We start from the raw sequence: 16054 nt of genomic DNA, 5'->3' as shown, positions 1-16054 counted from the left end.
TTTTCAGATCACTGTATTAACCCAGATTATTAATTTTTTAACTTAACTGCAAGGAGTTTATTAAGTAAGTGAGCAAATTTTGTATTTCTATCATATGAATGCCATGTGACCTAGATTATTTAAACGTGTTTGGCTCTCTTCTATCCTGAATTTAAAGAAGTTCAATAGGCAAATGTCTTCTAAAGCTAATTAATATCTTCTACTTATTTTCTCTACATTTTGTTTTTATTAGGTAACTTAAACTAATTGATAAAATTTTTGTTTCTCTTCAGCTCTCTTTCTTCTTTGGTATTTCCTGAAGTTTTTACCAGAGATACTTTAATAATCATTTAAATAGTGGAGTGCCACTGTTTGCACTGTCATTATTTGATATTATAGCCAAAATCAATTTAGATTTCTTGAGACAGATATAAATATACAGAAATAAAAGTACAAATGAGAATTTCTCAATAAGGCATTTTCAATGTATTACATAGAAATCTAATTAAACATATCCTAAAATCTCTGTATTTTATAAAATCTATAATTAAATGCAAACATTGACATCTATATTATAATAATAATGTAAATACACATGTAACTCAACTTATTAAAGACCTTCAGAACTCATTAATCAACAATTATTCACTGAACTTTTATATTCTAGGCACTGCTCTGAGTAATAGGAATAGGAGAGAAAAGAAGGACTAATGCCAGCCTCTTAGAATTTCACCCACTGTGTAGGACTCACATATATAACAGTTAGACATATACTCATGCCATAAGAGAACATATACTGAAAATCTCACCAACGCTTTGTGTGTGTGGTCTCTTCCTAGAGAAGAAATGCCTGTTAATTGCTGGAGTCTGAACTGTACTACATCAGGAGAAGACTTAGCAGAGGAGACTTCTAGCCAGAAGGAAGAGAGCCTTCTAATACTATAGCTCAGAGGCCAAAGAGTAGTGGGAAAACACAAGGATTTCTAAATGGCTGGAGTGTATGTCACAAGAGAAAGAACCATGAAGTAAGACTGTAAGTTACCAGAAGCTAGGTTAAGCAGGCTGTGTTAAAGCATTTGGGTTTGACCCTGGGCAAATGGAGAGACAGTGGAGATCTTTGTAAGATGCACACACATGTTGAGATAAGTGTGGACAATGCATTAGTGTGAACAAGGCAATCTCGGTTTATGAATTAGGAGTCCAGAAGATCAGGTGTGAGGCAGCCTTACTCTTACTTACTTTTACAAGGCAGCCTTGACTTTTGTAATGATGTGAGGTATGAAGCAATCCAGGTAGATATCTAGGTGAAGAGCAATAATAACTAAGGACCAGGGAAAGACTTTGTTGGCTGTGAGGTAAGTGGTATTTTAATAAATATGATGCCAGAAAGTTTGCCAAGTAGGGTTCCCATTTTAAGACTTTGAGTTATGTGGTCTTTTAAATATATACATTATTCCATCTGCAAAGGAATAAAGCAGGACTTTTTAATCATGTGTAAGCTCATATTTATCGGGTTTACTGATGTACATTGTCTCCATCTTCCAATTTTTTTTATTATTTGACACAAAATAAACCTTAGCATTTTCTGTAAGCTATTGTGTAAATCAAGAAAACACCCCGTATTTAAAAAAAAATTTATGAACATTCTAAGTTCATGTACATAATTTGACCTTATTTTAATGATATAATCTTTTTAGAAAAGAATGCTTCATAGACTTCTTTAAATCATTTACTAAAGTCCACCTTTACCACATAATCACATGCTCCTTTTTATAATGGATTTTGTTGGTATAAATAGACAAGCGGAGATTGAGTTCCAGTCAGTGATAATAAGCTAACTGTACTTAGTATAGCTAATTTTTGTTACTAAGCAAAATGAATGAGGTATTGTTTTATTCTTGCTTAAGACTGAAAGCTTTTAGATTACATATATACATTAGTGAGCAATTATACTCTGAAAAATTATTGGCCATGTTTTTAAGAGGCTGCAATTTTGACTATATTTTATTAAATGTCTTTTTAAGAAATGAATCATGGGCCACTAGTTCCATTTTTAAGAAAGTTTCTAACTCTGTGCTTAAATGAAAAATAAGTCTAAAGATAATTGCAGTAACCTATCACTTTCTTTTTCAGAATCCAACATAAGTCCTACAGGATCATTTAATATTAATGCAGATTACTATTTTCCATGTACTTTACACACTAAATTAATTATCAAGGGGGAAGCATTAAATGAGAAGAGAAACCACCCCTACCCCCAAGCTTTCCTCTGTACCTGACCCTCTGCAAATCTCTGTGTGGCATTTTAACCTCACAATTTCTATGCAATGGTATCTTACATTCCTATAACATTCAGTATAATTCTTGAATTTGGAAAATGTCTTGCCTAAAAATTATACCAGGCAATCAAAAGACAAACCTACGGCTTCTGTTTATTGGAAAGTGTAAGAGAATATGTGTTTCTTTTGTTTTTAGACTTGTGAAATCATATGTATATCACTAAAACAGGTGTGTGTATAAGGAGTTTGCATGCAGAATCATTAAGTAATAAAAATCATGTAAATTTTAGTTATAAAATGATATATATTGAATTGTTTAAATAAAAGAATTTCTATGATATGAGGAAGTGGTGATGCAACATGGGGGCTTAAGTGGGTAGGAGAAGAATAAATGAAACAAGATGGGATTGGGAGGGAGACAAACCATAAGTGACTCTTAATCTCACAAAACAAACTGAGGGTTGCTGGGGGGAGGGGGTTTGGGAGAAGGGGGTGGGATTATGGACATTGGGGAGGGTATGTGCTTTGGTGAGTGCTGTGAAGTGTGTAAACCTGGTGATTCACAGACCTGTACCCCTGGGGATAAAAATATATGTTTATAAAAAATAAAAAATTAATTTAAAAAAAAAAGAATTTCTATGTAAAATTATTATTTTTGAGTGACTTGGCACGTGCTATTTGATATGTGACTAGTTCAGCCATTGACTTTTCATACATCACTGTAGGAAGATTGAATTCAGTTATGTATATTTGAATTTGGACAATCATTTATTAACAGATCTCTTCTGTGAAAGATCTGGTCCCTAAACTCATGAAAATTCTCTAATGAGAAAGGAAGTATGGTAAATAAACAAGCAGTCCCTTGACAACTCATTAGATAGTTATACTTTCTCTTCAGTGCCAACAGTAGCCACATCCATGGAATAGTGAAAATTGGAGCAAAAAGATATGGCAGGTTTGCTGGTAGCTGGTAGCAGCAGGTAGCTGGTAACTAAGACCATTTTCAATATCACGACAGAGGCTATTCTAACTATTACTTATCACTTTCTCAACTACCTGATTTACTCTCATAGTATGCTCAACGCACCGACCTGCCTGAATACAAGAAGGTTGTGACCAGTGGGAAGATCACCCCTATTTTTCAGGAATGAGATTCCATTAGCTTGAACAGAGTCATGGTGCAATGTTAAATATGTTGTACAGTCCAGTGGTGTCTTCAACTTTAGAAAATTGAGGCTCACTTATAGCATGGGAAGAAGTTTTATTACGTGTTCTCATGTTGCTGATAATTCCGTGTTTGTGAAGGGAGAGAACTATAAAAGTATGTCATCTTTTTCAGGATTGTCAGCAGTCTTTCCCACACTGACAACTGCTTGTGTCCTTTGAACAAGAACATCCAAGACAACTTCAGCATCATGACTGCAATCTGTGTACAGCTAACATCCAAAATAAAGTAGATGAACATTCTGGCAGACTGGGACTTGATGGCTGTTGTGTGACCCAGAACATCATCCTTGCATTTGATGACACTGCCAAATCTTTAGGCAAATGAGAAGTTCACTGACATGGCCATCTGTGTTCCAATTCCAAACACGTCTTTAAAAGAGCTCTTGGTGAGTGCTGTGAAGTGTGTAAACCTGGTGATTCACAGACCTGTACCCCTGGGGATAAATATATATGTTTATAAAAAATAAAAAATTAATTAAAAAAAAAAAAAGAGCTCTTGTATAGTTTTTAAAAAGTTGCCAAAGCACTTCTTTATCAGTAACGTGCAGAGGCAAACATTGGATGGACCACTGAAGAATTGCCTGGGTTACACTGAGATGAGGTTATCGTCTGTGATTTAATAGTGAGGTCCTCCATTATTTCTGGTGTGCAAATCATTAGGACTACAGTATAGTGGATCATGATAAAGAATGGTTCGAATTATTTCATCCCAAGACAATGGAGAGCCATTGCAGACTTTGGTCAAAATCGCATAGAAATATACGTATATATGCATATGTATACATATATGTATATGCATATATATGTTCATATATTCATATATTTGTATGGGCAAATAAAAGCTTATATAAAAGATTACTACACAGAGCCTATATTGGAGAGAGATGAAATTGGGGTATTAGTCTGCCAGAGATACTGTAACAAAATACCACAGCCTGGGTGGCTGAAAAAGCGGAAATTTATCTTCTCACATAAGATTTCTCACATAAGCTGGAAGTCCAAAATCAAGTGAGTTCATAACCCCTGATGCAGGGTTAGTTTCTCCTGTGGCCTCTCTCCTAAACTTGCAGACAGCTTCCTTCTTTGTCCTACTGCGGCCTTTTCCTCTGTGAGAATGCACTCCTGATATCTCTTCCTTTTCTTCTAAGAACATCAGTACTATTGGTTTAGTGCTCCTATGCTAATGACTTCATTTAGCTTTAAGTACCTACTTAATGGAGTTATCTCCAAAGTTAGACCTTCCACGTGTGAATCTTTGGGAAGGTACAGTTCAGCCCATCATAGGAGGGAAGGGAAACCAATCACAAAGCTTTTAGAGAATCTCATAGTGGTGGAATTAAATGTTATCAGTAAAATGAAGAGAAGGAAGTAAACGAACCTAAGGTACATGTTAGAGATGGTTTGGGTAGGCTAATGGTAGATGATGCTCCATCTTCCATGCTTTGATAAGACTGATAGGAAGATGAAGACAACAATTATTTCTATGAATCAGACAAGAAGAGAAGCATTCTGAGGCTAAGAAAGAAAGGATATATAAGTTCATTTGAGACATAATCAGATATACTGTGATTATGAATTACCCAAAAAAGGACTTCTGGAAAAAGGATTTAACCTAAACAGATTTCCATGTATGAAGTAAAATTTAACTTGTAAGGACTTAGAAGGAATGGGGACAAGGGAATAAATTCATTTCATGAATTGAGAATAATATTTATAATGGCTCTTAGATGACAAGAACTTTGAAGAGTTTTAGAGTGTGGTGAATTAGGGACAAATTCTGTTAAGTCTAATTCACCTTATGAGAGAGAGTGGCTTAATTCTAAGCTTGGAGATGGGTGTTCTTTGGGAATTTGCCTAAGATTTGAAAGTACAAGAAGAAATACAAGAAACAGTCAACTTGGTATTTCTTCCAAATATACCCTCTTTATAACTAATATACTTTCAAGAGGACCAAAGAAAACAAAAAAAAACCAAAAACAAAACTTCTTAAATGATTGTCTTACATGTAATCTAGACAGTAAATGATATATAATCTTACTAGCAGCTTGGTTTTTGGATGGAATAAACACATTGAATTTTCTTTCTGTACAAACTCAAAGAGCTGGATTATGCATAATACCAATACTATGAATACTTAATTCAGTCAGAGTACCTTGATATTTCAGACTCTATGTCAAAGATTAATTACTGGGCCCCATCATCAAAGCCTAAATGATACCTAACACATTTATAACAACTAAGTATTAAGCTATAACCAGAAAATGATCCTGCATTATTAAATAATGCATTGTCATTTATATTAATCTAGTCTTCCTTTATTCATTTCTAAATGTATGATAATCAGCTTTGGAAGTTAAATCAGGCTTTCTCATACAAGCAGTGGTTGAATTAGATGCTAACAATAGTGCACTTCATCAGAGCAGCATTTTGGGGGGACAACAATGCAAATCTCAGCTGTAACTAGAATATTTAGACTGAGAACAAAAGGAAAAAGTTAACACTGAGCATCATTACAGGTAACTGTGAACTTCATCATTATGGGTAACAATAATAACATATTTAAAAATTAAGCTGGCTTCTTAAATATCTCAACCACGAATTATATTATCCTTGACAATATAATGAGCAGTTTTGCTCTTTTACTAAATACACCGTCTGTGAAGAGAAGAAGTTAGGGAGCTGTTGAACTAGAGAGATAAAAAAATAAATGGTGAGATTGAGGCCATTATACTTTAATGGAAGACGTGTAACTGTGCATTACTTTCCTTCAGAAAGGTTTTACAAAAAATAAAATAAAATAAAATAATTTAAGAAATAATAATAATTGGGTTTGGAAATGTTAGGTGAGATTTGATTGTTGTCCTCCATTTTCATCTGCTGTTTTTCCCCATATTTATACCTTTTCTCTTTACCATTTTGAATAAGGGTAAGCTGATTTCTTTTCCTAAGAAGTATTCGGCTTTTTCAAATAACCTAAATGGCATAGATAACCTTGTAGACAAAAATAATTTGATCCAACTAAATGTGAATTTGTTTATCATGTTTTTTTGTTCAACTTAGCACATGTAACACTGTAATAACTGTGTTATGAGCACCAAATGTCAGTTACAGTAAAAACACTCAAGTTTAGATGTTATTTGATAACGCCCCAGCATTATACTGAATACTAAAATAAAACGACTGTTACAAATGAGCAAGCTTGTGCTCAAAAATCAATGCTCAGATAACTTCGTCTGATTAACAAGTCATCAAAGTTTACTGAATTGTGAGATGAGAGGAAGTTTTTGTAAACACAATGAACCATCTTTGGGAGAAGAAAAATTTTATATCAGAGGTTATATAAACTAAGGAAAATAACTTTAAGAGCAATAGACAGCTAACTAAAGAGTATTCACATCACAGTCACATGCATTCCTCTACTTACGTACACTTAAAAAAAAAAAGATCTCAATTCAGCAATAAGAAAAATATAATCATATAATCTTAGATATGGGAATTCCTTTCACTTAGATATCAATTAGTTTCAGCTGCCTTCCAAAATAGAGATTCATCCACCTTTATTTTTGACAGATGCTTCCTCAATCACTATTAATAAGGAAAAAAAAAAAACCACCTTGAATTTGAGAGGACACTGCAGTGGAGCTTTTTACATTTGTTCTCTTCTCCCAAATGAAGTATATTTTTGCGGAATGAGTCTCCTTAGTAAGATTAGGCATGATCCCAATAATCTCATCCACTATAGCTAAAGAAGTACATGTGACCAAAGCATGGACAACAAGACATAAAGAGATACACATTTTAAATACATAGCCCCAGTTCCTAGCTAATCAGTGGTCATGAGAAGGAAGCTTAGAATGAAGCAAACAGAGAAGACCAAAAAATCAAAAATAAATAAATAAATAAATAAAAATAAAGAAGCAGAGTTGCAAAAACCAAAATTGGCTCTTCGAAGACGTAAGTGAGTAACTCTATCCCAATTTATCCCTACATGTGCTATTATGTGTGTGAATACATTTGCTTACAGTTTAAGACAATTTGAGTGAATTCTCTGTTTCAGTAACTGCAGCTGAAAAATATCAAATGATAAGCAAAGCATTCTTCATTTTGATGACTCTTCTATATGTGCTTCCCAGCATGATTTTCCGCAAATAGTGGTATCTATAACTGATTACAATATATAAGAAGTGGTCAAATTATTTTGGAACATAGGAATTATTTTTGTCACTTGATTAGGAAACAAACATGACAGCCAGGGAAGGACATGCTGTCTGCCTGCGAGGAGTGTGGTCAGCAGATAACCTTCAGCAATTAGTACCTTTGTTATCTGTTTCAGCTGTAGAGAGCCATTTCATCCTATCTCACACCTTCCCAAGATGGCCTAAACCTGTTGGCTGACCAAAATGGGGCTATAAAATGACTTGTCATTTCAGTCTGTCAGAATGTTTGGCAGGCCACATTTGCTTGAATGTGCCACACTGGATTTGCTGAAGTTTTTGCTTGGCCTTTGTCACAGTTAACCTTCTATCTCATACCAGAATATCTGTGAATTGTACAAATCAATTAATTATTGCATAAGATGAAAATGATTAAAATGATGACCCTCAAAAAATGAACTTAGAAGTTATATACTTCAATAGGAAAAGATAAGTATAAATCATTTGAGAAATGGGTATAATTGTGAGTAAATATAGACTCACACTGTATCAAAGAATAATGTCTAATTCACAGCCTTAAAAGTAATAGTTCAAAACAGAGCTGCAATAAATAATAGTGTCATATGAAATGCAAATAATGTGTGAAGAGATAAGAAATAGAATTGTCAGATAAATGATAAGAGCACTGATTACTTTGGGACCTTCTTATGGTAAGTATACATGAAAAATTTCAAGATATCCTAGTGAAGAAAAAAGAATTCAAAAGAGATTTTAAAAATTATGGAAAATATACAATAGAAATTCTATGCTAAAAATAAGTCAAAATATTGAAATAATTAAAGTAAATTTAAATACATTGAACTTTATAGTTAACAGTTTGTCAGATGGGACTGAAAATACATCTATATACCATTTGTAGGGGAAAAAATCTAAAACAGCACACAAGGCACATAAAAAAGATGAAAAAAGAATAATACCGGGAAAATGCCAAACAAAAGAAAAAAATGGAGGAGCTATATTAGTATCATAAAAAAATGAGTCTTATCTTACCATTAATAATCAATAATTTTAAAGCTGATATACCCTATAAATTAGTCTTAAAATATATAAAGCCAATCTACATCATTCTAGAAGGGTAAAACAGATCTCTCTCAATTATGAATAGCCCCAGAAGAAGAACTGTAGGAATAACATTTGAGACTTGAACAATTAAAATGACCAACTTAAAAGATAATTATATAGATATATACTTTTCTCAGGTATACATGGATCTTTTATAAAAATTGGATATATACAAGGCCATAAAACAATTTTCAAAAATAATTTTAGGATTGGATAGAAATTATTGTTTCCAACTAAGTAGTAAGAAAAGCAATAGTGAATCACCTCAAAAAGACACTAAGAAGAGAAATAACCCCTTCTTCCCCAAAAAGCCAACAAATAATGCACTGAAGGTGGCTGCCCAGTTATATGGAGAGAGCTAGTAGCCTTTGGCTGATGAATCAATTCTGGAACTGATTTTGAACTTCTTATATAAGATCATAAATGCCTTTCTTATGTAATAATCTTTGTAGGTAATTATTAGATTAGATGCAACTGTAAATAATCTGTCTACTTTGTCTATCTATAAACCATTATTTGATAATACATAATCCCAGATATTGACAATGTTGAAGAAAATGGGCATTTTCCTTCATACTGAGAGGCACATAGATGTGTACAGACATTCAGAGAAACAAGACGGATAATTACAATATGAAGTTAAGTATCTTTATATACATTTACTTATACTTGTACAAATTGTATTTATTGTCATTCTCTACCCCTGGTTGCCATATGGAAAATTTTTCTAAACTCTTTTTTTCCTCTTTCTAAAGTTTATCTTGCCTCAGGAAAATGAGCGAACAAACCAAGTTGGTGAATTTGAAAGAAAAATTGGAAGAACGGAGCTATGTACCCTATGTACTCTCCTTGTGGGTTCCAGGCTATCGGTGGACTTAGAATTCTCTTCTACTTATCTCTGACATCAGTGTTACAAAGGCAGACTGGGAATGACAGATGTGTTACAGTTTTGAATGGGAAGTTAAATTTAATAGGTCCTCAGATCTTTTGTTTGAACAAGAATATTCAAAGAAAATATAAATTATGGAATTTGGGGCTATGAATTTTAATCAGAGTTTGAAACATTTGGCATGACGAAGGTGAGCAGGTTTATTCCCTGGTGGTGCTTTAATAATGAGCATAAAGCAACGTTTTGAATTTGGTGACTTGCAATGTCCTCTTATGTGTAGCAGGACTGCCTTTACAGTTGTTGGTTGTTAATGGCTAAGACCTGGGCAATGTTGATAGATAATTGTTCACGGAGCTCTTGCATTTCTGTATGTCTTTTGTTCCAGACAATCTGTTGAGAGATGTGTATATAACATCAAATAACCTTCAAATGGAAAGATAGTTTCTCCCTCCAGGAGAAGTCAGGTTCATTTGTTTTTCAGAATATTAAAGACAATGCCTCCCTCTGGGGTAAAATCAGAGCACATTCACTACTAGTCTCCTCACAAGATTGAGGATACTCTAATGGGGTTCCTCAGCTGTGACAAAAATCCACTCTGTGTGTAGGTCCCACTAGGGCCATTTCTCATCTTCTTATGGGAGAGGAAGCGATGCAAACATGAAGCTCATACTGCACAAACTGTAAGTAATAATGTCCTTTGTCTCTGACCCAGGAAATTTATTTTTTCTGCCAGCTTCCATGAAAGTGGCAGGTTAATTTGCAGGTCAGGTAAAATCTCTGACCCTTCCCACGTCTTGAGGGAAAGGTATTAAGTCTTCGGTCATATGCTATTTTGATACGACAATTGCTGTTAACATTTTGGTGTTTATTTTTACAACTACTTTTAAAAAAATTAATAGGAAAGCCATGCTTTAACAAAGCCCAGTAGGTTTCAGCAAAAGAAATTCCTCAAAAAGTTTTTTAAAAAGGTTATGGACCTCAAAAGTGTGAGGCCCTCCAGAAAAGAAGGAACCAAGCAGAGCTCTAGGCTGCAGAAAAAAGGCAGGGCTTTTGTTTGCAAGTGGCTGTAGGTCTGTAAGTCACAGTTTGTGTCTGGTTGACTTTTGCCACACAGAATTCCAGGCTTGATTTACAAATGAGGCTGAGGCAGGATTAAAAATCTTTGGCATCTGTTGAGGATAAGCACCAATGCTCTTTATAATCTTCAAAGCAGCTGAACTCCATTGGCTTATGAAGTTCTAGCTTTAAGTCATTATTCTTAGTCATATAGACAGCAGTAAAATTGCTGCCCCAAATTCTCCTTAAAATGGCCTTTAGGATAAAAAAGAAAACTCTGAGGGGAACGCCCTTGAATTTGTGTAGTTTGTACCAGTTGACTCTGTATTTATTCATTATATGACCTATCAACCTAGCTTTAATGTCTGAGATGTAAATTATGAACGTACTCAAAGAAGGGGGGATATATTTTATTAATCAACATGTACAAAAATAGGAGACCTATTGGTAAGGAGAAATGATCCTCTTCTTAGGCTGAAGGAAATGAAAAGCAGCAGGGAAATCACAGAAAACCCTAAAGTCTTTCTAAATTTTGCTCTTCAAAGTGTGATCCACAAACCAACAGCACTGGCATCAAATGGATCTTATATCTTGATATATTTCTCATACCCCAATCCATGAGTTGGTACTTGCACATTCTGAGAACCTGTGGTGATGTTCCTTGTGTTGAAGTTTGAAAATTTTAACCTTGAGTGACCTAAAGATTGTCTCCGGGAAATTAGGTATGTTCTGGAAATTAGAGATAAACCAAAGGATTTGGAAAACTGCTTCCTAGTATCAGCACAGAGCAGTGAAACATGAAAAAAAAAAAGAAGAAGAAGAAGAAGAAAGACAGGCTGCTTAAGCTAGAAGAAAAAGAAGTTTCCAGAGGACAAAGCCTGAACTCTTCAGTAGCAGGGTGTACAAATAAAAAGGAGAAGGTGAAATCTTAAAAAAAGAAAAAAAAAACTGTAATTGATATAAAAAGGTGAAAGAAGTGTCCCTGCTTGTATGAAAAGAGATTTTCATCCTCACTAGGTCAGAAATAGTGACTGGGGCTCAGTGAAATCCAGCAGAGGACAAGAATCAGGTCTCAGAGAAAATGGGAACAACATTCTCAGAGAGGCCCTGGCTCAGAAAACCTGGCCCCAGAAAAATCTTCCAGCTACAGATGGAGAATACAAAATAAAAGAACACACAGTTACATAAAAGTTTCTATAAAACCTGGGCAGTTTTGAGTGAAATAGATCAGGGAGATACTGTAAAATATTTACAGAATTACTAGGAGAATTTCATGGTGACAGTTTTTGACTTTGTGAATCACTCTGATTGAGAATCCTGAGGAAATACAAGAAACGGGTGAAATTTGTAGGGGTGGCAAAATTACCTCTACCTAATTTAGGTTTTTAAAGATTTTCTTTTTCTTTCTTTTCTTTTTTTTTTTATTTGACAGACAGATCACAAGTAGGCAGAGAGGCAGGCAGAGAAAGAGAGGAGGAGGAGGCAGGCTCCCTGCTGAGCAGAGAGCCCAATGTGGGACTCGATCCCAGGACCCTGAGATCATGACCTGAGCCGAAGGCAGATGCTTTAACCACTGAGCCACCCAGGCGTCACTAATTTAGGTTTTCATCTGGGACTAAATGACAGTATCAAGAGGGAAACAACAACAACAACAACAAAACAATTTATTAACGTGGGAGAAGTCTAAAACAAAGAATGACTTAAAACTGTGGCTTAGAACTGCAGCTTACATAGCATCCGCAATAAAGAACAATAAGTTTGTGGAGAAATGACAGGACAAAGGAAAGCATTTTAGGCTTCTAGGGACGAAAGACTGCAGGAATGCAAATATGTGGGAGGGAGCTAATGGAGTGAAATCTGTTTGCAGGTTCCTTTGGTGCCATCTCTGGGTTGGTCTCTAGTATACAAAGGATTCATATCATGACTTTAGGCAGAAAAGAAGAAGGTAGAGAGACCTCTCCTGTATTTGCTGCTTCTTAATTGCTTCCTGCACAAAATAATTTTTATGCAAAAGAGGCATACTTTGAAATATCATATTTTAATTTCTTTGAAATTAAAGTTCTAAGAGAAGACAAAGAATAAAAGATGTTAAGAAGTAACTAGATAGGATAATAATGGATGGAGAACAGACTGGAGCTACTTTATTGAGAGAATGCCTTATAGTTAGGGTATCTTCTGGGTAGAATTATTCAATATATGTATATAATGAATATAGACTTTTTTAAACTAGCATATGATTTTAGTAGATATAGAAGCCATTGATTATAGAATATTATTTGAATTGTGGAAAGTCCCACAATTCAAAACCTAAAATAAGATGTTAGCAAAATACCTGAAACAGAAAGCATATGTAAATTAGAAAGACCTTGATTCCAATTGAATGTACTAATATTACATTGGGTAAGAGAGAAAAGAATCAAAATGCAAATGGTTTAGACTTAGAATTTCAACTAAACCTTCCAACAGGAAAATAAAAACACTGGAAACATAGTCTGCTACAGAAAAATTCCCACTGTAGAAGAATATGTAGCATTAAAGAAATACTATCAAAGTTCTGTTTATTTCAAAGGAAAGTGTGATAAGAAGCACATGGCAGATAGATGCACCAATCACGACTGTAGTTCTGAAAACCCTTGTAGATACATTTCCAGCTGAAACAAATAGAGGATTGAGAGGAACTTGCCTAGGAGAAGGGATTGATAGTCTTAAGCTGCTGTGATGGCACAGGATGGTGAGGCCTGCTCACAAGAGATAGTAAAGGCCATGTTACTACCAGAGACTACCTCCATATGATGTTGTCCTGCCAGAAATGTGAGACTCCAAGGGGAATTGTAAATTAGGAGTCTGAATATGCTGAATGGGAAAGAAAGGCTTGTTAAATAAAACCTGGTGATTGAGGCTGTCACCATAGCAAATTTCTAAACTTTGCCAGAAGGCAGGAGTATCTCAAATGCTGTTCTTAGAGAGGGAATATTTGCATAATGGAATTTCCTCCCAGATCTCCTAAACATAGTGGTGGTATAATTAACCTCTTTCTGTAAGACTTTTCCTATTCCAGGCTATAGTCACAAACCATGGACTCTGGACACCTGGTATAACTTGACTCGTACATTGGCAAAGCTGAGACCCAGATGTTCCCTCTATGCCCTTTCACCAAGATACCACTGAGTTTGTGCTATGGTCTTTGGCAGGCCTGAGTATGGGCTTCTTAAAACAAAATTTTGCCACTAACTGCACCAAATCCCCAAGATTTGACATGTTTTCCAAGTTTGTTAGAAGGTGTGCCAGTGCTGAAATGATGCTTCATATTTTACTAACTCTGGGCTTTTTTTTTTTTTTTTTTGGAAGTGAGGCATATCAGAGACTTGTCAGTAAGTCATAATTTCTGAAGAACATAACCCATTCCAGTTACTCTTTTAGATGTTGATTCTTATGGTTTTAAATACCATCTCTACATTAGTACTCTTAAATTTTTATTTTAAACCTTGGCATTTATACAAACCTCAGACTTATGTATTAAAATACCTAGGGTCACCTGGGTGGCTCAGTTGGTTAAGTGTCTGCTTTTGGCTCAGGTCTTGATTCCAGGTTCCCAGCTGGAGGGATGGGGGGAAGAGCCTGCTGTTCTCTCTCTCCCTCTGCTTGTGCGCTCTCTCTCTCTCTCTCTATCTCTGTCTCTCTCTGTGTCAAATAAATAAATAAAATCTTTAAAAAGATAAAATAAAATACCTATTTGAACTCAACCTGATAACCAATAGAAATCTCAAGCTTATATTCAAAACCAAACTTCTGATTTTATCACATTCATTGTTCCTACAGTCTTTCTCATCTCAGTAAATTGTTATTTCAGTCCAAAATAAACCCAGGCTGAAACAAAATGAAGCAAACAAAACAAAAAACAGCAGCAGCAACAACAACAACAACAACAAAACAAAAATTTGATGTCCTCTTTCATTCTTACTTACCTTTTTCCCTGATCCCGTGTATTATATGTTTGTAAATACTCTTGGCCTTGCTGTCAAAAGTTACACAGAATCTGTTTATAACTCACCCTCCACTTCAGCCTGAATTGTAATAGTTTTCCAAGAGATATCACTGATTCCATCTTTGAGGCATGAAAGTCTATTTTTAAGACAAGAAGCAGAACAATCTTAAAAAAAAAAAAGAAAGAAGAGTAAGTCATACCTTTAAAACTTTCAATATCTTTTGAATATAGGAATGAACTCAAAGATTTATATGTTATATCAATGTATATATGTATGTATGTATGTATGTATGTATAAATCCCAGACACAAGACGTTATAGGATCTTTTCATCCCCTCACAGCCTCGTTATTCTAATTTTGTTTCCTATTTTCCTCATTGTTCAGTCCACTCAAGCTATACTGGCTTTATTACTCTTGCTCCAACATTCACATGTTCACTTGCTTCAGAAACTTTCTTGCCTTTGTATGGTATATCTTTCTTCCTTAATAAGTACACCTTTCTGGGAGAGGGGAGCAAGATGGCAGGGAAGTAGGAGACCCTGTTTCAACTGGTCCCCTAAAGTGAGCTAATTATCTACCAGAACAATCTGAACACCCATGAAACCAGCATGAGATGTAGGATTATACACTTCTGGATCTCTAAGGAGGCAGAAGATGCCAGTCAGGAGGTAAAACGTACTGGGATCAATCAAACTGATATCAGAGAATAAACAGAAGGGGGAGGGAGCCACCAGAAGTGACCCACTGGAAAGTAATACCCCAATACAAGAGCACTCTGTGATTGGGGACCAACATTATCTTAGAGTCTGGTTAAAAGCACTCAAAAAGAGCGAAAGATCTTTAGGGGCAACTAGTGGAATCAGGCAAGCACAGGCATGGGCCTAAACCCACAGACACAGGACAGCCAACACTGGCAACCACCCATGCCAGAGAGAGTGCAGCTGACTCCCTGGGGTTGCATGGCTTGCATCACAGCCATTCCCACCCATGAGGGAGTCTGATGACAGCATCAGCCTGCTCTCCCTAGAACTTTTGCACACTGTGTGTCTTGGGACTGACCCACTCCTGCCAGCCCTGAGAAAGCTCCATCCTGGACCTAGCCAGTGGTTTGTAGGACCGACTGAGGGTCTAGACTCTCCCAGTCTCAGTGTGATCACCCAAGCTGGCAACCTGAATTCTCCAGTCCCAGCAAAGGCAACCCTCCCTGGACCAATATTGCTTCTGGTTGTGGCATGGAGATGCAGGAGGTGGGGGGTGTAGAGACAAGCAGATGCTTAAGGCAACCCCAGAGATGGTGGCTGGGGACTTGCTCTGCCTGTGGGAGGTGCTCAGCTGAACTTGCAGAGGGGGAGTCTGTGTGCT

This window comes from Mustela erminea, chromosome 1 (genome assembly GCF_009829155.1).
Source record: "Mustela erminea isolate mMusErm1 chromosome 1, mMusErm1.Pri, whole genome shotgun sequence".
Taxonomy (NCBI): Eukaryota; Metazoa; Chordata; class Mammalia; order Carnivora; family Mustelidae; genus Mustela; species Mustela erminea.
Note: the sequence above shows the minus strand (reverse complement) of the source record.